This window comes from Lycorma delicatula, chromosome 2 (assembly GCF_047948215.1).
Source record: "Lycorma delicatula isolate Av1 chromosome 2, ASM4794821v1, whole genome shotgun sequence".
NCBI lineage: Eukaryota > Metazoa > Arthropoda > Insecta > Hemiptera > Fulgoridae > Lycorma > Lycorma delicatula.
The window spans coordinates 198,991,336-199,018,105 of NC_134456.1; positions in this window are offsets into that span (position 1 = coordinate 198,991,336).

Consider the following 26,770-nt stretch of genomic DNA (forward strand, 5'->3'; position numbering starts at 1 on the left):
ATACAGCAGTCCAAAATTTGAAACCATTACAGCTCTCTTTATAGCCTAAGTTAAAACAATTTTAAAAAGCTTTTACTGTGTGGTAAAGAGTTACGAACCAGTTTTAATTTTCTGGGCGTAATATTATTAAACTATGAATGATATTTAACGTTGAACTGAATGATAAATTAAAGATTATCATGGATATCATCAGCTATGTCTAACCAGAATAAGAAAAAAGAGCCGATTATTAACTATTTAAATATTTAGAGCCGATTGTTAAATATTTACTATAAAAATAAAACCAAATTACAGAAAATAATACTAATCTAAGACAACTTTTATACTTAACTGTTTCATCGCGTACAGAAAAAGATTAGAGGTGGTAATAAAGAGGTATAAAATAAATTATCAACTAATGAGCTTCCTCGTCGGCCACCCGTATCGAATATCCAAGTCAATAACTCTATAACTGTAAATTTTAGCGCGATGATAATTAATCACCCGTTCTGTGTTTTTACAAAAAAAAGAAAAAAAGAAGTGTTTGTGCCTAAGTGTACAAGAGTGGTATTTAAGTTAATGTTCGTGTGAGCAGATGTGATGATGGTGATGAAACTTTGTCCCTTAATCAATAAAAATCGGTACAGTCGTTAAGGCTATAAAATGTAACAAATATTATAAATAAGCGCATTATTCTAACAAGGCCTGGGTTTACGAAGAAAATGATCTCAGCAGATGTTATTGTTGAGGTAACAGAAGTAAAAAAAGTTTTTACCTTACATGAAAAACGAAAATAATCTTGAAATATTCCTTGCAGTGATATTTGACCTAATTCAAGACTTTTCGAACGGGCAAGCTGTTCTGACAAACTTAAAGTACTATCATATATTTAGTTTATAATATTTCTTTGTAAAGGAAAAGTAAATAAGTATATTGAGTACAAGGTATCAAAAATAAAGAAATACGTAGACTCGGCATTTATACAATAATCTTTTGATAAATGCATATAATTTCTAACTGATGCAGTGCATTATGTTAGGGTTTAAATTGTGAGTAATAAATGTTATATTTCAAGGTGTTTGCCTGCATATTTGCAACCTGCTTCTGTCATATATTCAAATAAATTGTCAAATAATATTTTATTACTCACCCGAACAGAAAAATTTTCAAAAAATAATGTACTACATCTTTTTATGTTAATTTTCCGTAATTTTAGTTTTTGTTTCAATATAATTAATATTTAATAATAACAAAAAGTCAAAATTATTTACAATATAAATTAATATTATGTATACATATAATAAATAAATGTATATAAGCTGATGAATGTCTTCAGAAAATATGAATGTTTTGGACGAGTAAAACAGTACAGATGTTTAAGTACCGTGTTAAGGCTAAGGATATCTATTAAATAGAAAGAAAAACGTTATTATGTAATAAGATAAAGTTGAAGAAGTGTCTTAGAAAACGTAATGTTTGAAGATAACTGCTAAACGAATTCTAAGAAAAAGGCTGAAGTCATTTGAAATGAGCATGAAGGAGACTGGAGAAAATTAAATGGATGAAGTGGAAATAAAAGAAATAATGAGGAAAATGAAAGATAACGGAATCCATACTTGACCATTTTTCAATAAATGATTAGTTGATTATTTTACTCACCAAAAAGTAATGGATGGTAACCTCCAATACAGTTATTACTTTAGGGGGTACCTAGCTCCACAAGATTAATAAATACTTACTTTTATTATTTTATTTCTATTTCTATTTTGTTTGGTTATATGTCTATTAAGCATATGTTTTAAGAATTTATAGTGGTAAATCATTTTATTTTCACTTGTAATCTGTTTATATTTTGTGGAATAAAGATATATATATATATATATATATATATATATATATATATATATATATATATATATATATATATATATATATATATATATATATTATATCACGGAGTTCGTTAGAACTTCGTCGGTCAACGAACTACGTTTACAGTTCTAAACATGACCTAAACTAACAGTGAAATGAAAATTAAGCGTGAAAACATTGGATTAGTAATAAAGAATACTTTCAAAAAATACTTCGAATTTTGTTAGCCAATGTTTTTTTTTCTCTATCTGATGAACCGCGGGACTCGAATATTTCATTTTACTCATTTTTTACGGTGACTTTACGAATCGCTCCGCTAGGTAGCAGTACTTGATAGTACTAAATAGCGTACAAAACCTTGATAATGTACTTGAAATAATAAAATTTAAAAGAAAATATACTATTTGTTTTAATAGTAAATGCTGATATGTAAATGAAAGTACTGAAGATGAAACAATTTTTTTAATTCCCATCTCTTCTTTAAAAAAAATAAAAGTATTAGTTTACAAGAGATTATACTAGTTTTATTAAAAAAGGAAAAATATGGCATGAAGTGAATGATATGACTATCAATAAAAATTTGGCCGTGAAATTCAATTGGCTTGTTCTACAAAGGCAATAAATTTTAATAATAAATCTATAAGAAAACAACCAATAATTCATAAAAAAAATAAACAAAATAAATACAAGAATAATCTAACAAAACGTACTGATATTCAAAAAAATTACAATGAAATTGTAAACCGTACGGTAATAGTCTCTCAGATATCATTTCTTCTGCTAAAAAAAAAAAACAACATTTTTTTAATATAAATAAAACTGTTCTTAAAAAAAACCATACCGATTTCTATTATCAAAATCTATTATTAATTTAGAATTTTATTTACAAAAAAATTCATGTTAAATATATGTAATAGACAATAGTTATACAATAATAGATAATAAACAATGTTTAAGCGTTCCATATAATAAGCAAAGAAAAAATAAAAATTTGTTATAAAACTCTTACTGGCTCAATTTAATTTATATAATACATATTACATTTACGGAAATAATACAATTCTTATGATTATTCGTTGTTTAATAAATGAAATCGGACCGGTAAGAGTTTTGTAAAAAACTTTTATTTTTTTTATTACATGGAACGCTTAAACATTGTTTGTTATTATCTATTACATGCATTTTTAAAAAAAATAATTCTAAATTAATAGCAGATTTTGATAATAGGAACGTAGTGTCTTACCTTTTTTGATATAAGTATAGTTTTGTTAAAAACAGTTTTATTTATATTACAGAAATTTTTATTTTTTGAGCGGAAAAAAATGATCATCTGCGAGACTGTTACCGTACGGTTTACAATTTCATTTTAATTTTTTTTGATATATATATAAAAAAAAAAAAAATTAAAAAAAAAAAAATTAAAATTAAAATATATATATATATATATATATATATATATATATTTTATTTACAAAAAAATTCATGTTAAATATATGTAATAGACAATAGTTATACAATAATAGATAATAAACAATGTTTAAGCGAGAGTTTATATATATATATATGAGAAAGAGAGAGAGAGAGAGATAGATAGATAGAGAGAGAGAGAGAGAGAGAGAGAGAGAGAGAAAGAGAGAGAGAGAGAGAGAGAAGTATTTATTCGCGTATGAGCTTGAATTTTTAGGAAAATAATCGTTGAAAAATATTATTTAAAGAATTGGAAGAGAATTATTTAACGTCATATTTATAATGTTTATACAGAAATGATGTTATAAAAAAGATCAGATGATAATGATTATAAATGAAGAAGTCATTACAGTGATGTGACTTCCGATGAGTGGAAATAAAAACAACTAATCACGTAACGGATGTGACTACAATTATCATCTCATACGCATATGGGCTTGGCAGTCGACGTAAATTTCATAATGACAAATAAACAGCGTATTCCTCGCAAATTATTTTTCTGGTAAGACTAACAATAATTACTTACCAGGTTTTTCAAATATTTATTGTGAAAATATATTCTTTTTAATAATTTTACATAATTGTTATTGCAAGGACATGTTTTGTCGTCTTTTGTACAAAATCATAACTTTTTTTAAGTTCAGAAAATTAAGTTATTTTAACCGAGTAAGCAATATGGTCAAAGAAAGTGGCAAAAATAAGTTTTAAAAATAAAAGAAGATCCTAACTATGTTAATTTATTTAAAGTTCTGATGATAAAGAGCTAGATGAATCCAGAGTTAGTGAAAAATCAGAGTAAAACAAAAAACAGTCGTTTTAAAATAATTGATGTAAACTGAGTTAAAGAATTTTGTTGTTAAATATTACTATTTAAATTACATTAATTTCTTCTTTTTAGTTACCTGTAACTAGGTTGAGAGCTTACTTAACACTAATAAAAATGCAGTATATAATGTTTCTCGTAGTCTTTATACTTACGTAAGCAAACGTTAATTTTCTCCGACATTTCCAAGAAAAAACTAATATTATCAATAAAAAATAAGGTAAGTGCAGGACATAATTCAGTGTTCACAGCATTATGAATTTATACGTATCGCATTTTTATGAAAGCCATAAAATTGTAAAGCAGATTAAATAAAACATTAAAGTACTTTTTAAAAAATAAATCAAAGTAAAATATGTTTGATAAATGTGTGGATACAGTAGATAAAAGGTGTTTATATTAAAGTACGTAGGGTATAATCTACAAGAAGACAGGTGAATTTATGAAAAGTGCTGAATAATTTTTTTTTTATTAGAGGTTTAGGTATAGAAAAGAGTATAAAGATGATGTAGAGAGTACACAATAAGTTTGAAGTGGGGTTCGTAGAGGTGTCACTGGTCGGGTGGGGAAGAGTTAGGAGTATATGTCGACGCTCTGTTCGGCTGGGGTGACATGTGGATAAATCAGAGTCGGTTTCTACATCCACCCCTAACCGGCCCTGAGGCCGAGTACAATGAGCTCTAATATTGTTTACGGAAAACCTGACACACCCCTTTTATGGATTTCTTTCGACTCTTTTGACGTGACAAATTGGTTAAACCCCACCCTTTCATCCCGTCAACCGTACCTACCCCCTTTATCATACCTATCCTTTGACTTGTGTGACGAATAAGCATCAAATTTGTCATTTTAAACGACAAACTCTTTTAATTTATATCATACAAGTCACTAACATGTTCGAATTTTACTTTGAAATGCGGAGTACAAAAAAGCAATGGACGACTTTTAATGTGAACTTGCAGTTGGAACATGTAATAAAAAAAAATATTTTAAGAGCCCTTATTCATAAGAGAAAGTGTCGTAGTAAAATATATATATATATATATATTTTAAACAACTAGTAAAACAATTATTATCCAGTTTAAGTGAAATATTAAAAAAAAATCAAAATGTGAACCCGTAAGATAGAATGATTCTAGGCGAGAAATACAGAACCGAGCAGTATACGGAAAATTATTACGGTGAATTCAAAATTGTCAAATAAGCATTATTTCCACGATATAATAAAAAGCAAATAAATTAAGCTTAAACTAACTTTTAAAGGTAAGATTTTTGTTTTTGCCTGATTAATTTCACAATTCTTTAAGCAATGTAATTAAATAATAATAAGTTAACACAATGTTATCAACATGAAGAATTAATTAAATAAAAGTTTAATTTTCTTAAATAAGTAGGAAAGAGAAGTAAAATAGTTTATCGTTTGCATGTAAGAGAAACGATAAAGGAATGACGAGGTTGAGAGGCTGGTATCAAACGTTCAAATTCAGCAATAGCCATAGCAGAAGTAGGAAAGGTGTGAGTAGTAAGTATTGCTTGTCTGTGGAAAAAGGAATTTCGAGGAACGACACCTCTAAAATCACGCCTAGATCACTAACACATATTATTTTTTAATTTCTTAAAAATTCACGACATAATTATTTGTATATCTATTAAAAAAAAAGTAGAAGAAAATGAGATTCGGGAAAATTGCTAAGATTAAAGAATCTAACATTTCTCCCAAGAAAAGGCAAGTCATTCGCGAAGTTCCTTATTACTTCTTTGTACGAAGTAAAGGAAGTATTGTAATCGCGAAAAATTTCGGTTTTCAGATTTCAACAGAATTATCCATTCTGACCATCCCTGAATCCATTTTGACTAGTTTCGGCGTACGTCTCGCATAATTCAAAAACTATTAGTCGTAGGATGTTGAAATTTTGGATTTAGGACTGTTGTAATATCTAGTTGTGCACCTTCCTTTTTGATTGCAATCGACTGGACCAAAAGTGTCCAAAAAAGCCAAAAATTCAAACAATTTGGATTTTGGACTTTATCTTAACTCAGTAATAAGATCTAATTGAGAGCGTTTCAACAATATATCATAAGTGGCACTTATTTTCACTGGTTTCAGAGCTGTAGCCAAATGGAATTTTAATTAATTTAATATTTGCATCTTATAAGGTGAAGGCTGATCGGTTCGAATTTGACTTCATTTTCTTTCTTTCTTTTTAACTTTTTTTTGTTTAAATATATTGATCTATTAATAATTATTAACCTCTGATTGTAAAACAATTTTTACGATAAATAACAATAAAAAATTCAATAACAATAAGAAAAATCAGAAGTTATTAATGAAATAAAGTTTTATGTACTTTTCATTAAAAAAAAATGTGTATATGTAATTTAATAGGTGTACAAGGAAGTTATGTTGTGCCCACATCAGAATTTTTTCGTTGCATAAAAAAGAACATTATAATTTTAGCATCTCTTCTCTTAAAGGGTTCAATGTCGTATGGGATATTTTTCTGATTTAAAATAATGCGTGAAAAACATAATTAAACTACTAATTTCAAAATACAAAATCAAGACAACAAAATTATTATGAATTTTTCAGTACAGATATTTGCAATTTTGTCATCTGTATCTGGATCATCAATTTCAAATTCTAATTGCTTTTTCATTTTAGCCTGTATGTTAATCAGAATATTGGTAAAATATGCCTTTATTACATCAAAGATATAAAAAAATGTATTATACTTGTGGATAAAAAATACCAGCAATTTCTTTTGGCTGGTTCAGTAGTAATTTCGGTAATAAGATTTTCTGAAAAAAAAAATAATAATAATTATGTTAAAAATTTACTATATAAAAAAACGGGCAATATTGTGCATTTATTTACAACATTGTAATATTCCTTATAGGAAATGATAATGTTTTTATAAAATTAATAAATTTTATATCAATGTTAAGGTAATGTAAAAAATGAACCTTGTCAATTAAAATTAATTGTCAACAATATGGAAGTCCCTTCTTTCTATTTAAAAAAAAAAAAAAATACAACTATAATTATAATATTCGTTGAAACAAAATTGAGTGTCTTAATATAATTTAGGCCTATTGGTGCAAATATATTTTTTGTACAATGATGACGTGTAAGGAATTACTTTTAAAACTACTCGTAACGGAACAAGAAAAGAGTGTGATCATTAATTTTTTCGTAATATTTCTGTTGTTAATATATTCGTCAGTGTAATTTTATCGGAAGCTTTCCTTGTATCTTCTATTTTGTGTTTAATCTTCCTTTTGGAAGGCCCAATACAGTAACTTATTAATTATGATAATGAATAATAGCTTCCTACAAAAGAAATGACTAAATTTACTTGAATAGTGATCAGAGATTTATATTTTCTCTCGTAGATTCCAGAATTTAATTTAAAATTAGTAGAATAGTGTTTTTATACCTTGCTGGAATGTCTTAGTGCATAAAGTTTGTTCTTGATTGGTTTCCATAGCAACAAGTTAAAAAAATGTTATTATTATTATACCAATTATTCAAAACCTTCAGAGTATATCCTAACAAAGTAGCTCATTCGGTAATTATTTCAACCATCTTAATTAGAAGTCTGGTGAATATTACGAAAACTTAACAAAAATAATCATGAAACCATAAAAGTAAGAAATGAAATGTTTCGTTAAATATAAATATTAAAAGTACGTCATAAATAGACGTATAATGTTGATAAACCTAATCAAGCACAAGCAAAATATAAGAAAGTATGTTATACATTTCTTAATTTAATAAACATAAAACGTAGAGAAACATTAAAATATCTACTAAAACAAACTCCATTAATGTGACATTTAAGTAAAAAGAATAGAATTAATGTACTTTATAAAGATTAAACAAGTTTTTATACGTTCCAAGTACAATAAAAACTAATGGTAATTTAATCTTTAAATACATATAGAGTATATTATACTGTTATATACACTATTATATACATATATAGTATATATATATATATATATATAATAACTTGTATAGTATATATAAGTCTATCAATAATAAAAACCACAAAGCAAATATAAATTATTTAATACTTTTTATGTCAATCACTCACTCATGAACGTATATTCTCTTCTAGTGTAGAACTGCTGCAATTTTTGTTAAAGCATGACGTTTGATCTTACCTGAAACAAAAAATTGAACATAAAATATAAAAAATCTAATATGTTAAACACAGACATTTATGGATCTTGTAACGACAAATTTATATACATATATATATATATATTTATATATATATATATATATATATATATATATATATATATATATATATATATATTTATTTATTTATAATATTAACATTCTAAATCTTCAATATTTGAGTTGTATCTTTCGTATTATTCCAATGTTTTCTTATTTAAAGAAGAAAAAATAAACAATATTATAAACAGAGTGTAAAAAACAAGACTTTTTAATACTTTTTAAGTTGTTGAGTCAAAGAAATAAAAATGTCAGTCATATTTGATGTGATAACTATACGATGAAAAAGTTTACTAGACTAACTGTTACAAAGTAAGCTTAGACGAGGAGTTAACTATACAAGTTGATTGATAGCTTATATAAGGGGTGCGAAACATCACCAGTAGAAAACATTAATAGCTAAACTAATAGAAAAAATTATAAAGAAAAACATTAAAAAATAAATAAACTGTCAAAAAAGGAATAAAAATATCATATAAAATTCTTAAAACCAACAATCTCTAAAATAGTCCAGATTTATTTTTTTTCTACATGGTAGGTCTTTTGTAAATGTCAATGTCAAAATATATTTATTCCATGACATAAAAATAAAAAGTACCGTACTAAAATATAAAAAATAAATTTTATTAGACATTTTAAAGGCTGAAAAAAGTTTCATAGATGCTGGAACGTATCCCTTTTTATAACAGTTTCAATTAAAAATATTTAAAAAGTGTGTGTTTGCTATAGAAATAGCTTTAATAATAAAACAAGCTGTATGGGAGTAACATAAAAATTATATATATATATATATATATATATATATATATATATCATGTATTTTAATGAAATAAGAAAAAAGAAGAAATCTTTAATTATTAACATGCATAAGAAAAAATGTAATTTTAATAATTTTTAATTAATTAAAATTCTCCGATAAAATTATTATTTTTTTTTTTAATTACCATCTAGGTAGGTAGTTTTGAAGTGGGAAATTGCTTCTTATTTATTTACTTAGATGTACTGCTTGAATAAAATAGTTTTGTTTTATCTCGTGAAACGAGAAATCACACTAAAGGAATATTTATAATGTAAGTCCCGTGGAATAGTTTTTGTAAAATCAGGACAGCATAAAAGAATCTAGGTATAGAAAAATGTGAATGAAAGTAAAAACATTTAGTAGAACCTTTTTTTAGTGGTTAATCAGTTTAATCAGCTACTACAGTAAGTTTATAATACCATTATTACCAAGAAATATCAGATATATACTTAGTTTAAACTTGGACGAATGATACGTTAAAATTTACTGGCTCTAAAAAATATTTTTCCATGACCGTTTGTTTTGTTTCCATCTTTAGTAGGAATTCATCTAACTCGCATTTTGTATCCTTATTCTATACTCATTTTTACATTTCCTCTGTACTTTTATAATGTATCTGCCCAAGAATACTTCAGACATTTTTATCAAACCAATCTCAAATCAAGTCATTTTGAGTTGTCCTTGCATCTTTTATCATTTTCCGAAGAATATTTGTTCTATTTTACTTTTAGATCTCGTTATATAACTAAAGACCACAATGAGAAATTATTTTAATGCTTAATTTAAGACTAATTTAGGATAGTAATCTTTCCTTAAAAATGATTTTTCTTTTTTCGATGGTTTTTCTTTTACTAGTGGTTCATAGTCAATCAAATAAAATAGTTTTAGAATAGTCTAATAAGCATTTATAAAATAAAAATATTGTATTCTGCATTTATACAAGTTATAATATAGTAAATAGTGAATAATCGTAGATAATTGCCACAAGCGCCTGGATATCAGTTTATTCCAGGAAATCATTACAATTAGGAATGTATTGCAGTTGCAGCCTTTGTCTTTTTAATTAATAATTTATTTCTTTAGTCTCTGTTAGGAACTCAATTTGTTAACATATATACTTATCTATATGTTATTCTGTACAGTATTCGTTCGATTTATATCTCCTGTTCAAGCTGGCATGTACGCAAAACTTACATTAATTATTACAATGAATATGTTGTAATCATCTATATTATATAATTAGTATTTTCCTGTATATCAAAGAAATTAAAAATAAAATTATTTTTAAAAACACGATCGTGAAACTCAGTGTTAAGTAGCGTATGTTATTTTATTATGCATTTATACTTTTTCGAGTAGCATATACAAAGTTTCATCTTTTCTTTTACTATTAAATAATGTACATATTTCATTAAGTGGATTTAATAAAGATAAAAAAAGAATCATAAATTAATCAATATATTACTTTTTAAAACTGGACTTAAATATACTGACTTAATAGAAAATTCTATTTTTTTACAACATGTGAATAATTCATAAATGTACCCAAACTTATATATATATATATATATAACATGTATATATGATTATATATATAATATTAAAATAATAGAGTTTAAATTACCAAAATAAATTTGTAAAGTATGAGTACGGTATTGTTTTCCTTTACTAACCCAGATTAATTAATATTTAATAAATATACTCATAGTTACAACCATATGTTTTTGATAGCGATCAGCATGATAATATACCAATGATTATATATGTCGACTACACTGAATTTCTAAAATTACACAGAATATGAAACAAATACAAAACATAACATATATATTCATACAAACGCGCTCCCTTGCAGTTGGATATATAGAGAATGTACTCAAATACATATTGCTGTGTAGGAGAAGTCTTTTTCTAACAGTGATAAATTGATAATATAAACTATGTTTATTTCTTTCTTTTATTAAACAGTCGTGAGTAAACAGAAGGCAAATAATTTGGTTCTTCTTTCAAATTGGATTGCACATCACCAGATAACATTATTTTTTATTTGTTATTTTAATTTTATAAATACAATCGAAAATTAGAAAAAGCTCAGAAAATGGTAAAATGTTAAAATCTCTACAACTAATTTCGATTTCAATATAATCATCATCGGTACTTACCGAGGAGGAATTAGTGTACATAATTTGTCGTATGTAAAGCACCTGAGATAAAAGGACACTTGTTATGTTTTATTTCTTTGAGAATAATGATGTTCATTATACAGCCAGTACAGAACAAAATGAAAATGTCACGCTCAGAATATGCTAAAATCTACGACTAATATTGATTGTTATACGAGGGTAAGTCAATTATTAACCGCAATTTAGTCATATTTTTGTTTATGTTGGTAGTACTGTCGTGTTGCGTAGATGACGCATGCGTGGTTTAATTTTTGTTATGTCTGTGCAGGTTTGATGCTGCTAGGTTAGTTCCATTATCGCTGCCCTGCCGTTAACCATGGCTGCTTCGCTTTCTGTTTGCACCAAACAAGAGTAACGGTCAGTGATCCGTACTTTGTGGTCGGAAGATGTATCAGGGACCAAAATTCATGGAAGACTTTCGGTACAGTACGGGAACAGTATGTTGCCGCAACGGAGTGTCTACTAATGGATTGAAAAATTCAAAAACGGTCGCACAAGTGTTACGCACGACGAAGGAGCTGGACGACCGTTTACCGCCACAAATGACGAAAACATTGAGCTTGAACGTGACATGGTTTTCTTAGACAGACGATTAACTATCGATGAAGTGGCACATCGTCTGCAAATTAGTCACGGTTCTGCCTACGAAATCATCCATAACAGACTTGGGTTTCATAAAGTCTGTGCAAGATAGGCCCCAAAACAACTCACACAGTTGCATAAACAAACGCGCTTGGACATCTACCAAAAACATTTGGATCGCTATGGTAACGGACGAGACACCTTAGACAGAATCATCACTGGTGACGAAACATGAATCCATCATTACGAGCCAGAGAGTAAACGGCAGAGTATGGAATGGAAACATCCAAATTCGCCCTGCAAAAAAAAAATTCAAGACCCAACCGTCCGCAGGAAAACTGATGCTTACGGGTTTTTCGGACTCACAAGGCCCAATACTGGAACATTATGAGGAAAGGGGGACGGCAATAAACAGTGCGCGTTATAGTGAGATGCTTACTGCCAAGCTGAAGCCTGTAATTCGAAGCAAACGCGAAGGACTACTGTCGAAAGGTGTTGTATTGTTGCACGATAATGTCCATCCACCTACTGCTGCCCACACTGCTGAAACGCTCCAGAAACTCAACTTTGAAGTACCGGCTCATCCTCCGTATAGTCCTGATCTTGCCCCCTTCTGGCTACCACTTTTTTGGTCCACTCAAAGAGGCATTAAGGGTTCGTCGATATACCTCTCACGAAACGGTGAAAGAAGCGGTGCATTCCTGGCTCGCAGCTCAACCGAAAACCTTCTTTTATGAGGGCATCAGGAAGCTTGTGCAACGATGGACCAAGTGCGTTGAAATTCAAGAGGACTATGTTGAAAAATAATGTACATGTAAGTTTTCTATTTGTATTGCAATAAAATTTTGCAACTATATTGCGGATAATAATAGACTTACCCTCGTATAATCATCGTCAGTAGTTACCGAGAAGGAATTAGTGTACACAATTTGTCGTACGTAAAGCACCCGAGATAAAAATACACTGTTCATTATACAGCCAGTACAAAAAAAGGAAATAAAATGTCACTTTTAAGGCTGAATACACCTGCAGTTTGATGGGCTTGGCATACTGATATGAAAACATACATTTTGGTCAATGCAGAAGCCAAATGTGTAACCACTTCGCTCCTCTTTGTTGTTAGTAAGGCTTGAGAAACTCATTATCATAGATGTGATTTCTGGGTGTGACTTGGTTCATGTCAGTTTACTTAAAAAAATGCGTGTATTTTTTTTTTCTCTCTCTCTCTCTCTCTCACACACACACACACACACACACACACACACACACATGAAACAAATTTAAAAAAGAACGTTTTAAAGGTATAACTTCAAATTAATGTTATGGTCTCTCCGTCCTCGGAAATGCTAATTTAGACCGTTACTATAAAGGCAATCATAAACATGTAGTTTTCCAACATTGATTGAACATCCTCTTTCAAATGTCATTTGTATTGATTACATTTACTAAAGTTACAACGGTATAAATGAACCAAACTGAAATGCTAGCGACTATAAAAACAGAATTGAAATGTTGATATCAGATCGAACGGCCAACTAATTAATAAATACGAATTGTTTTTTCTTTTTATTTAAAAACTTAATGTTATTTTTAAGTTAAGTATATTTTAAGTTAATTTAAACGTTAGTACCGCTTATATTATAATTTAATATTAATTACAGAAATATGTTTTTATATTCTTAAAACTATGTCCTTTTAACAATTTAACAATTTCTTCTTTTTTTACACCAACCTGTAAATTATTATCATTAATTTTCCTAATGTGTAAGTTGCAATCTGTTCAACTAGTGACAATAAGCACCCCCTCCCACGACCAAACTGAGATGAGGATGATATATATGACTTGTAGATATGGTATAGTCCTGTAAAGATTCAGGCCGACTATTCGTGAGACATGTGTTTAATTGAATCTCAATCACCAAAGTACACGGGTATCCACTGTCTAGTATTCAAATACGTATAAAATCAATTAGTTTTTACTACACTTTGAACCTCAGAACCTTCGAAAATCAGCTGTTAAACGATTGATTTACGAGGACGAGAAAGAACCACTAGACCAGCCCGGTGGGCTTAAAAAACCTGTAAATAATGAAAAAAAATTCAAACTAATAATATACAGCAGTTTATTGAAAACTGAATTGCATAAGGGCAAGTGGACGGGTGAATACTTATTAACTTTTTCAACTAAATCAAGTCGTTAAATTAAATTGAAATATTATTTTCATCTTGTAATGTTTACCATTCATAAGGCAATTAAAAAGTTATAACCGCTCGTCTAAGTTTTAAACTGATACTAAAAATTGAGGATAAAATAAATTTATACAGCTAATGAAGTAAAAAGTACTAAATTATAACGCGGTGCTCAATCATAATGTGACGTTAGAACGTTATGAGGGGAAAGAAAAAGGGACGTCAACCAGTCGGTTTAACTCAGATAAAAAACAGGAGCTAACAAGTTGTACACAATATGGAAGCGTACAAAAATTCCAGTATGACTTCTCATTTTATAAAGAATAATAGAACTATTTTAAGTAATTAGTAATGAAATTTGATAAATTGCTGAACCAAGTTTTAAAAATGTTAAATATCTGTTTTCACTATATAAATTCTTTAAAAAATAATATACTGAGATAACGAGTCGTAATTATCGAAATGTAGATAAAACTTTATAACATCAAAAAATAAAATAAATTGAATGAAAAGATAACAAGAAAGAAATAAGTCTATTAAAAAAAAAGATGCTTATATACGTGTAATAGAGAACGAAAACTAAGTTGTCATATAGATAGATTGTACCAATAATATACAAATAAATGTGGAGTAATTAGTAGTAACAATAATAATCTTTATTCCGTTGTCAAAATACATACAAATATATATATAAAATTAAGAAAAAAATACCACTGTTATCATTATATGCGATTATTTTTCACTAAAGAATAATTGAATTATTTTACTTTATTAGGTTATTTTAAAAATTGGATAAAATAATCTAAAAGAAATAACAATTTAGAATTTGATTTCAACATTACTACCCGCTTGAGTATAAATTTAATGAATAGAAAAATCATATATTTTATTTCAAATATTGCATAACCAACAATTAAAGGCATCTAAGAAGCAAAAGGTGGAAGTGATTAAAATAAAAAATAAACAAAAGAGGTAAGAAGTAAAATATAAATAATAGGATAAGGTTATTAAAACTGAACAGAGTTAATTTTCGTAGTACTAATAAAAAAAAAAATTAAGGGGAGTAAGAGAGTTATTGAACTGATCGATAGAAGAGATGACGGCCATTTTAAATGTATCTAGTGTATTACAATTAGTGGTATGCCGGTTGCTCATTTCGTGAGCAGTATTGCCTGGAACAAAAATTGAAAAGCAGTAGTGATTTTATACTGCTCCCTTACAAATTTGAATATTCTCCTCCTGTACTACTAGCACTGCAGCCGCAGGTGAAAAAAAAAATGAAAAAAAATGGAACGAGTATTAACGATTAGGAATTTACTTTATTTTACAAAGACATCAACATTGTAATTATCGTTCATTCGTAGGTAGCTTTCAGCAATATAAGATTTAAATGGCGCCTGGCGCGTGATTAATGTTAAATTCTAAGGCGTCAATTTGCTGTACTTGTGTTATGCGTTGCTACTTCGAACAGTAAATCTGGTTGTACAAACCAGATCGGGTTGGTCTAATGGTGAACGCGTCTTCCCACATCAGCCGATTTGGAAGTCGAGAGTTCTAGCGTTCAAGTCCTAGTAAAGGCAACTTTACTAGGAATTTTGCTTTTACGAGGAAATCCGTATAAAAGTAATTACTTTTATACAGATTTGAATACTAGATCGTGGATACCGGTGTTCTTTGGTGGTTACCACACATCTCAGGAATGGTTGAACTGAGACTGTACAAGATTAAACTTCATTTGCAATCATACATATCATCCTCATTCATCCTCTAAAGTAATATCTGAACGGTAATTCCCGGAGGCTACAGGAAAAGATCAAATAAAGTTGTACAGCTCACTGCTCGCATTTCAAATTCGTTCGAGTACGTAATATTACAGAAGTTGATGCAATCGCAACGTTCAATCGGAGCAAAGAAAAATGTAGTGCACGTACTGTCCTGGATTTTTTGTCGAAGCAGTTAAAAAGCAGCATCGTTATTTTTTTGGTAAGATCACTACTTAAAATATTGCCTGTATATATATAAATGTCTGTGTGTATGTCGGAATATTCAAAGTATATTGTGATTTCATACTTCTAGCCAGCGGGCATTATAAAAACATACCGATGTTTAATGCAGGATTATTTTTGTCTGCAATCAGATAAATTGTTTAACTCCTGGAAAAAAGAAGGAACTTATAATTTATCAAAAAGAGATGTGTTTATAATTTTGAAACTACTGTTACAAGGAGCCTAGCGACTGGAAATCCCGTGACATTATTGATCTCTTCCGTTTCTTTTCTGTCTTCTCGAAATAAATTTTAGATGTGATCTAATTACAGATCGAAAAAGTCTAACTGTATTCGACCTACATAGATTATATTATAAGAGAAAAAGATGTTCCAAAGATGAAGGACGAATATCTTTATTCTTTATGGACAGCAGGCTATATACGATAAAAATGGCTGAAGCTTTTGCCTAAGATGGGCATCTACAACTTCTAGGTTATATATATATATATATATATGCTTAAAGTGAACTTAATAAAAATGTATAATTTGATTAATCCAGTAATCCAGCAGTAAGCAGTGCTCTTACGAGCTTCACTTATTTTTTCACGCAAAAGAAAAGATAAGAAATGTGTTTCTATTTTAACTCAACAAAAACTCAAAGTAAAGAACATAGCTCATTATAATACATACATATTATAGCTCATTACAGATGATACTACTGTATTAGAAAAAAAAATTCTCAAGAAACAACCACGTTACGGGTAATTCAGGAAAAAAATAATTTGACCAAAAAAACAACTTTTAACGGTATATTATTTTAAAACACAACGGTTATGTTTTTCTGTTACATCTTTTATTGAAGATAAAATAAATCATATAATGTAATTTGTTCCATGCACTTTAACATAAAACGAACATGAAGTACTGTATTTAGTTGCACGTAACATTAATGTAGTTGAATAGATAAAATAGGATTATTAAGTAAAGCATAGTGGTGTATGATATATGTTACACGAACCTAACATCCAACAGGATAATGTTAAATAATTACTGAAATTGCTATTTAGAAAAAACTATCTATAAAAGGGACGCATTTATAGCCTGTTTACCAATTATCAGACAAGTTAAATCTTACAAATTATTATTACCATTATTTTTAATTATTTAAAAATATTCTTTGAAATAAAAACATTTTTTTTTATAGAAAAATTTGTTTTTATTTCATTGCGCAATAAATTTCAATAGTATATACGCAAAGAAAGAAACCACTGTTTGGAGATTTAATGTAAAACCTAGCCAGAGAAATGAAAACAATCATTAGTAAGATAAAAAAAAAGATAGGAAGCTAAACTGGAATAAAAAAAACAGAAAATGTTTAATATTTCTTTACAATACGGCATCGATATAAACTGAAATGAATTTTCTTACCGCATCAGATTTACCATAGAAACGTTTTTCAATAAATAAACAAATAAAAGAAGAGAAAAAACGAAACAGGAAAAGAGAAGTTATAAGACAGGAAAGAAAAAGCTTCCCTCTTCTTTAGGAATAGGGTTGTGCAACCTGTCCGATTGAAGATTTATAACCTCAGTTGTGGACCGTGAGACCTTCCTTAATATTTATAAAAGACTAACAGACCATGTTTTGTGCCTTTTTTGTTTTAAGAACAGAATTCACTGTTCAACTCAACTTTTTTCTTTTTTTTTTTTAATATAGAATTATGTCATTAAACGGAGAACATTTTTTTATTCACCTTTTAATTATTATTAAAATGATTAATCTGAGGTTAAAACATATCAAAACTTACAACATACGATTTTAAATAAGCTTTATAATAATAAAAGTTTTTAGATGTAGTCAAGCAATAAGAATAAAAATAGGCCAACAAATTAATTTAAAAACCTTTAATGCCAGTTTTGTGTGTAGTGGAAAACCTGTATTATAATTTATCGTAAGTTCATTATTTATTAAAAAAAAACTTTCATATGAAGCTCTTTATCAATGAAATGCCAGTTTTAGCTGTAAAAAAAGAATCATTTATAAAAAAAAAGATAGATATTTAAACGAATTACTACTACGGTACCGTATGAAGTCAGCTGTCTTTTTTATACGACATCCCCACAGGTTCATTCACCCATGATATTGCAAAAATAACTACATCCACTTCTACAAGAGGAGAAAGATTAAACTTTTTTTTTCTTAAAATTGACTAGTGAAGTAGTTTTTTTACGCTGGTCTGCAAAATTGTGCCTTCTATAAGTAAGAAATTAGGTTTTCGATTTTCACATAAAGATCAACCAGAATGAGATTCTTCTGGGGATCTGTGCTATAGTTAACAAATTTTATTTAACCCTTTCCTAGATAAACAATTTTTTATTAATAGAAATTTTAAATGCGTCATACATCTGTCATTCACCGACATACCTTCAGTTGTAGTCTTATAAGATAATCGATTTGAACTTAATAAATATAAATGGTTTATACGGTTATTGTTAAGAGTTAAGTTCACGTAAATTGTAAAATTGATTTCGTTTACAACAATATCGAACGATATTATTTCGTTTTGAAGTGTCTCAATTATACGCTAAGGTGCCTTGCATAATTTTCGTGATGCGTTGAGTAGGGGATGGGGTATGACAAAATATCACGCGATGGATACGGAGTGGTTCGGAAAGCTCATTACATAACGACTAAAACAAAATTACAATCTACACAAAACAATTATGCATTATTTTATTTACGTGTAATGTCGATTTCTAAACAGTAGATACATACAATAAGTTAATTAAAAATTAAATAAATATATTAATATTTAAGCATCTATGATAAAACGTTTGGGAATTTATGAATAGTATACAAAGATGTAACCCCATGTTACTATACTTCTATGTTATAAATTTACATTACAGCGTATTACTAAACCGTTATGTAAATAAATCGATATATTTCGAAAATGGATATATATATATATATATATATATATATATATATATATATATATACCAGCATCCCCGTCGCGGCTTCGCACTATATGGTTATTTGCGTTTTTCATTGCAGTCAATTTTTTTTAATTTTATGTTTTTTATACAAGTAACCGGAGGCAGATGTAGCCAGTCGCGTTGCACATACAGCAGCAATGGTAGTGACTGTGTTAGTTGAGTCGCCGCGCAGTCACCGACGCACACCTTAAAATTCGAAATGAAAAAAAACCGAAAATATTTATCAAAGAATATTTGTAAACCCTAATCTAGTGAATATCTCGTTTAATATAGTCGGAAATGGGAAAAATTTGCAATCATTGTTCAAATTTTTTATACCCCTTTCAAGATCGAATTTAAAAAAAAATCTGAAAATTGGTTTTTAGATATTTACATGAAAATGACACATTCAAAAATCAAGTTTATATCTTCAGTTGTTACGGACAAATTAAAAAAAAAAAAAATAACTGGGTTTAAAAAACCATTCAGAATCCATTATTTAATCTTTTTAAACTCACAATTTCAGAAAATCTAGAAATTATTTTTTAGATATTCACATGGAAATTACACACACCAAAAATGAAGGCGATATCTTCATTTTGTAACGAGAAATAAAAACAATAGTAAATTTCATTGATACTCCATTTTAAGCCTTAATACTCGAATTTGAAAAAAAACCTTTCTTAGTGCACGCTTACATTGTAAGAACATGTACACAAATTTTCATCCATTTATATTCAGTAGTTTTTGCTGGGCGTTGATGAATCAGTCACTCAGTCAGGACAAGTTGCGTTATAGATACAGATAGAAATATATATATATATATATATTTTTTTTTTAATGAAAAATAGTTATAAATAAAGTATGCTTTATTTCTTTTAGGAAATAATGATAAATTATTTCTAAATTTATTTGTGCACTTCACCAAATATTAATCTATACTTGTAGACACAATAATTTTATCAAAATACTAAGGTTATTTATTTTTTTTGTTTTAAGAGAAAACTGATAATTTCTAATTTTTGTTTTATATAGTAATCTGTAATCATAACCGTAGTATATCGTAATCGTAGTAACTGTAATAACCTGTAAATTTTATTTTTTTTTTTTACTGTGATGTCCTTTTTTCATTAAAAACTTTTAATTTTAGGGGTAAAAGTCCTGAAAAACATCACGGTTTATGACGAGATAGAACGATTTAAAATTTGTAAAAATTGTACAGTTCAAAAATTGTAAAAGTGTACAATTTTACAATTCACAAAACGGTTTGTAGATGGCACCTAAAGTTTTTTAACATCATAAAATATTATAATTTTGTTTAATTACTTTATTTTGGGTCACTTTCAAAAAATGAAAAAATAAAAAACGCATTTTCATGATACAAAAATGGGTGTACTGTTTAGCGTTGATTAATTATGAATCAGAAAATAATAAATTTTCAAAGAATTTCTGAATATATATTTTGCTTACAAATAAGTAGTTTATCAATTTTTTTTTGTAGAAAAAAAAATTATCTTCGTGTTATGCAAAATAAATCGATTAACGAGGAATAACTTCCATGCAGATTTTAATGAATTACTTAACCGCTGGAAAGATCATCCGATCATGTAATTCAAAATTACATTAAAATATTTCCTTTTAGAGAAAAATATCACTCTACTTATGATTTTTTAATAATAATAATAACAATAATCTTAATTTTTAGATACTGGTTTTTTTTATCACATTTAATTAAACATGAAGAAAAATAATTTTCAGTTAAAAATTCAATATTTTTATTTTACTCTGTAATAATTTTATTTATCTTCACTTAGTTGCATCTACAATTTCAAATAATCATTATTTTTCTGTATTAGTAAAGATCAGGTTCAGAATATAATTTGTAAAAATATATATATATAAAATCAATAAAAATGCAGTTAATGAATAATATTGAAAAGAATTCCTATCAATCGCTTTTCTGTTTAAGATAAACGATTCTAATCAATCGTCAGTCGAGTTCAATTGGCCACATTTTTTACCTTACTTTTCTTTGTTGTCTATTTTACCTTTAAAAAACATCAAAGAAATAACTTTAGCAAACAATTTTAATAAATATTTTCTTCCTTTCAATTGTTATTTTGATTATGTATGTAGTTGTTATCTGAAGAAGCAGATAACAAGTGACCTACTAATCTCTTCCGCCATAATTTAAATCTACTAATCTCTTTATCCTACTAATTCAAATTAATTATGAAAACCATAAAAACTGTGTTTGCATAAAACTAGCTGTCGAACTGAATGTGAAGATGTCCGTTTGAGGCCTACGTGAAGGCGAAATTTGATTTGTATTTTACTGATGCAAATGTCTGCCGAGGCGTTTACATCGGTGGCATCCCGAACGAGGCCTGGCTGATGACTGTAAGGTGTAATCAGTTAGAGGGTCTAAAGACGACTTCCGGTAAAGCCCCTCCGGGATTGTAACGGAGGGGGTGGTGTGGCGACCGGTAACGTCACAAGGTGGTGTCTTTCCCCTACGGGGTTGGGATATCGAATTGGATTAGTATCGTCTTTTTAAGTAGCAATTTAGTTACAAATACTAGAACTGATTGTAAATAATAATGTAAGAGTAGAAACGGATTATATAAACAACTAAGTTAATATCACGTCAAGAATATTCTAAATGTCTTTAAATTAGATCACAGTAATTTCTGTTTAACTTTATTCTATATCAACGTAAATGTGACCTGCATGTTACGACTATAATTACTGTGAATTAACCATTTGATATTAGCTACGAAACAATACGTAAATGATGTCTCTAAAATATTGATTGAAAAATGTGGTATACCAGTACCTAATGTATAATTGTTTAAAAAGAGAACAAACTAAAAGAAAAGAGAGGAAGAATAAAAAACAGCGAGAAAGGCGGTAAAATAGAAAGGGAGAGAGTGTGATAAAGAGTGGAAACTGACATAAAACTGATATCGCAGTTCCATTACAGCTCTCAATACATACATAATTCACACCCTCCCCGAACAATCTCAAAGTGTTGACGTAGGGCGCACTGAGTAAACACACCCGAGAGACTTCAAAATGTCTGTATTGACCCTCTCGCTATATCAGATCGATTTAAATTTCTCTTACCCGTCAAATATATACTATAAAATCTAACAGTTTAGAAGAAGATCACTAAATCAATCCATAATTCATAGAAGAAAGTACTCAAAAAATATTTCAAAATAACAAAACAATACACGCCTACTGCTTTGTAACATCGTCACTAAATTATAGTTGTAGTTCAAAATGATTTATAATACATAAACGTATGAATACTTAGTGTACTTATAGCACTACAAATGCATAACTCATATTTAAAACATTATCAGGTGTCAATTTATCTTTCTGATTTAAAAAAAAATTCACCGACGGTTAGATTAATTCCAGAGAAATTGCGTGGCAATAAGGCACGTTCTTTTAAAATATAAAATCCTACATAAATTTAGCCGATTGAAAATCGTAAGAAGAAGAAGCTATTGTTTATAAATCGAATTAAAATGTTTGATGACTTCAATTAAACATGCGCAAGTATTCAGTGGCTGAGGAAAATCTGAGTTGGATCGATTGGAATATCGATTTTAATTTGAAAAGTGGAATATCGATTGGATCGATTGTCCAATCATTCTCCTTTCTTTTTTCTTTGTAAAGAAATAACTATTTGCTTTATCACAAACATAGATTTCAGATTAGACGTTTATCATAAATAAATTTTACAAAATTTTAATTATAAATATACCGATATAATTTTTTTAAAAATAAATAAATTCAACTTATTCCAAAACAAACTTTTTAAATTCTTCTTTCTATTTTTAGAATTGAGAGCTAAATTAGAAACAATTATCTAAAATTTATAACGCCTTTAATTTAGTGCCAACTTTAAAAGCAAAGACTTTTGATTTATTTACTTAATTTTTCTTCTAAAAATAATTATTTTAATGTAAATTTAAATATATTAATTTATTAATAATTATTAACCTCTGATTGTAAAACTTTTTTTTACAATAAATAAAATTCAATCGTAACAATAAAAAAAGAAAAATGAAAAAAAATCAGAAGTTATTAATGAAATAAAATTTTATGTACTTTTCATTTAAAAAAAAATGTGTATGTGTAATTTAATAGGCATACAAGGAAGTCATGTGGTGTCCACATCAGATCATTTCTTCTATTTTTAATAAAAAAAAAAAAAAAATCACCCACACTGCACGTATTAAATAACAGCCGTTCGAGAGAGAAACGTAAAGGAGAGTAACTTCATTATATATTCTGTTAAAAAGTAAGAAAAGAAAGAGCTGCTGATAAACCATTTAAAGAAATCGGTACTGAGTGGGAGCTAAGGTTCTCTGGAATGCAGGAATATTATTTTTTTTTATCCTTAGTGTTCCAACAGTTTAAAAAAAATTGAATTACAAATGCTTTTAATAACAGATTGAACTCATTGCGGTAGCCTATATAACAATCCAGTATTAAGCAGTGAAGGTTATAATCAAATCAAAAATATATTCACGTACACAAAGTAAATTTCTCACTTGAAAATTTAGAAAAACTGACAAAGGGACTGCAGAGAAAATGTTTTACCAAAAAAGTAAGTATAAATAATCAATATTAATACTAATAATCATCGAAATCATTCTACATGTTGAAGAGTATATTTGGAACTTCAATGTTGAAGTACAGCAAGTTGAATTGAGAACCTAATTTTTTTTTTGAAGTCGGTTATAAAATACAATAATGTTTCATTTGATTACATGACAGATAAAAATAATTTATCAACTTTATATTATTATGTTTTCAATAAATTTTTAAATCTGTTAAAAAACTTAAAGTTATTAATTAAATCGTACAATGTAAAAACTGCGTACTGTATATAACAAAGTGAAAGTATGCAACAGCAAGCATATATCTAAATCGATCATATCTCAAGCCCACTCATTCCTGTAACAAATCAAAATGTTGCACAACACTCAGCAATCATAGGACATATGACGCTTAAGTCTTAATATGAAATATCTGACATACACGTTTTATACGTGCAGTAATGATAAATACTTTAAAAATAAAAAACGAAATAAACTCGTGTTAAATTAAATTTTAAAGTGGATTTTTAAATTATTAAATTAGAATAAAAATGGTGTGACAATTTAACATAAAAGCTGACGTGCACAGTGAGTTTCCACTCGCTCTCTTACACACAAACACATCCATAACATTGGTTGAAAACATACGCTTTTCAAAGGTATTACACTGTATATGAATAATCAGCGTAAATTAAAGTGGATGATAGTGACCGTTAAAGAGTTACATACCATTAATCAATAGCTCAATCATTCGGTATTAAATAAAATTCGATTTAAAAAAAAATCTAGGATTCTGATTACTTCTTTGTTTCAATCCTATAAAAAAAAACCTTCTTTTTTTCGCCAGTGACGAGTTATTTTTATCAAAGGCTTAATTTTTCAAAATTAACTCTTTGTAAAATCTATATATGTCCTTTCAGTCGCAAACAGGGGAAACGAAGATAACTTTTTAACATCTATTTGGAACACAAATAAATGCTCCAGAATATGATTAAAAGAATCATGAAAAAATCTTGATCAGAGCAGTATTATCAAGTAAAATGATAAATAAAAAGAAAATTTGATATATTCGTTATTAATATATAACAATAATAATTTTATAGGAAAATTCCTGTTATCACAATGCGAAGATAACAAATTAATGAAACGGTACAGAATAAAATAACGATCATTAATTGCTAAATATAAAATAAAACAATAAAACATTGCTAAAATATAAAAACATTAATTGCTAAATATATTTAAGTACATGTTAGAAAAAAAAATAGAAAAATCAGGTAAATCTAATAATTACTGATTTTTAAGAAGTCGTCAACAGTGTACCATTTTTCCTATAAAAGAACATCTTTTATTTTAAATGAGTTGATAGGAAGATGAAAGTTAATACGGTAGACTGTCTTCAGAGCCTGAATCTATTTAAGTAGTATTTGTTAATCAGAATTTTGTAAAACTATATTAGTCCATATCTCAAGTATACCATATTTCTAATGAAGTATTTCATTTCTAATGAAGATACTAATCAAGTATCACAATTGTAATGAATCAATTATTAGGTGGAATTATATGTTTTTGGAACGGAAAAGTAACCAGTAATAATGTATAGGAATAGATAAGAATGGCATCCTCGTGCGTACGTTTAGTGATTGGTCATTTTTTTTTACAGCAGTTATGAACACTAGAAAACAAGTAAATTCACTTTCCGGAATTTTCTCTTTTCAAATAAATTTGTTTCATAAAGAGTATATGATTACTTTTTATTTTAATCACAAAAATATCGTTATAATAAAGTATAATTACGCTAATTTATATACAATTTATCAAACTATATAATTTTATTAAATAAGTTTTAGATGTACTGTTAAATAACAAATAAAATTTATCGTTTCATTTAAGTTCAATTAAAACATACCAAAAATTAATAATAACAATAATACAAATTTAAGATTAAATTCATAATTAATTAATTTTATATATTATATACATGTATATTATATACAAAACAGTTAAATTTAATTAAATTTATTTGTAAGGTCAGGCCGAATCAACCTTATCAACAATAGAATTTGATCTTTATCGCATGTACTATACGTGTACCTAAAATTACGTATTACAACTGAAATCAGACATGCGGGCTGTTAACACCCAGAGAAGTCGAAAACAACGTTAAGATGGTGTAAACGTTGATGTATCGTTTGAAATTTGAAATCAGTTAAGTTCTCTTATTGACGAGAGTAAGAAAGGGATGTGGTAATAGCGGTAAGGGTGTTCGTAGGCGTGATGTAATGGTGAACATGGTGGTAGGTATTAACATCTCTTTGTCTGAAGAGACTTAACTACGAACAAACGCCAAGAAGGAAGGTATCCTGTTTTACAATGTATTTACATACTCGTACCACTATATTCATTGTTAGTTGTTGTTAAGATTTTCATGAACAAAAAGACAAGAAGAGGTTAAGTGTTCTGAACAAGAATTACCATTATATTGTATTACAAGACTACTCAAAACGTTACGTTAGTAAGAAGTAACAGAAGAAGAGGTCTTACCTGAAAGTTATTTCACGCCGTGACTTCTAATCCTTCTATTGTATTGTTTTATTTTGTATCAATATTTCAATATTAAATGCATAAAATATTCAACAACATCAAAGAATGCGACTTATTTTATTGAAAGACATTCATTAAAAAATCAAGTTTTATTTCAAAAGTTACGAGTTTCTAAAATCGTAAAACACTGACGTGTTAAAAAGGATCATTTTAAAATTTTCATTGAGTAATTTGTATTATTCAACTAATGTCTGGCTGAACGACTTTGTATATCCTCACATGATAAAATTACGGGAACGTAAAAACGAAGTAAGTGTCAAATATTTGCAATCCATATTTGAATAGGTCAAGAAAATGGTTGATTAGTAATATTTTGTCACGTTATGGATAAAAGAAGTTCAACTACTTAAATTCTAATACGGAATAGGAGTCTGCTGTTCCTTAAATCTAAAAGTATACATAAATACAAAATTTGGGTGAAATTGTTTGTTTCTTGCCGCGGCA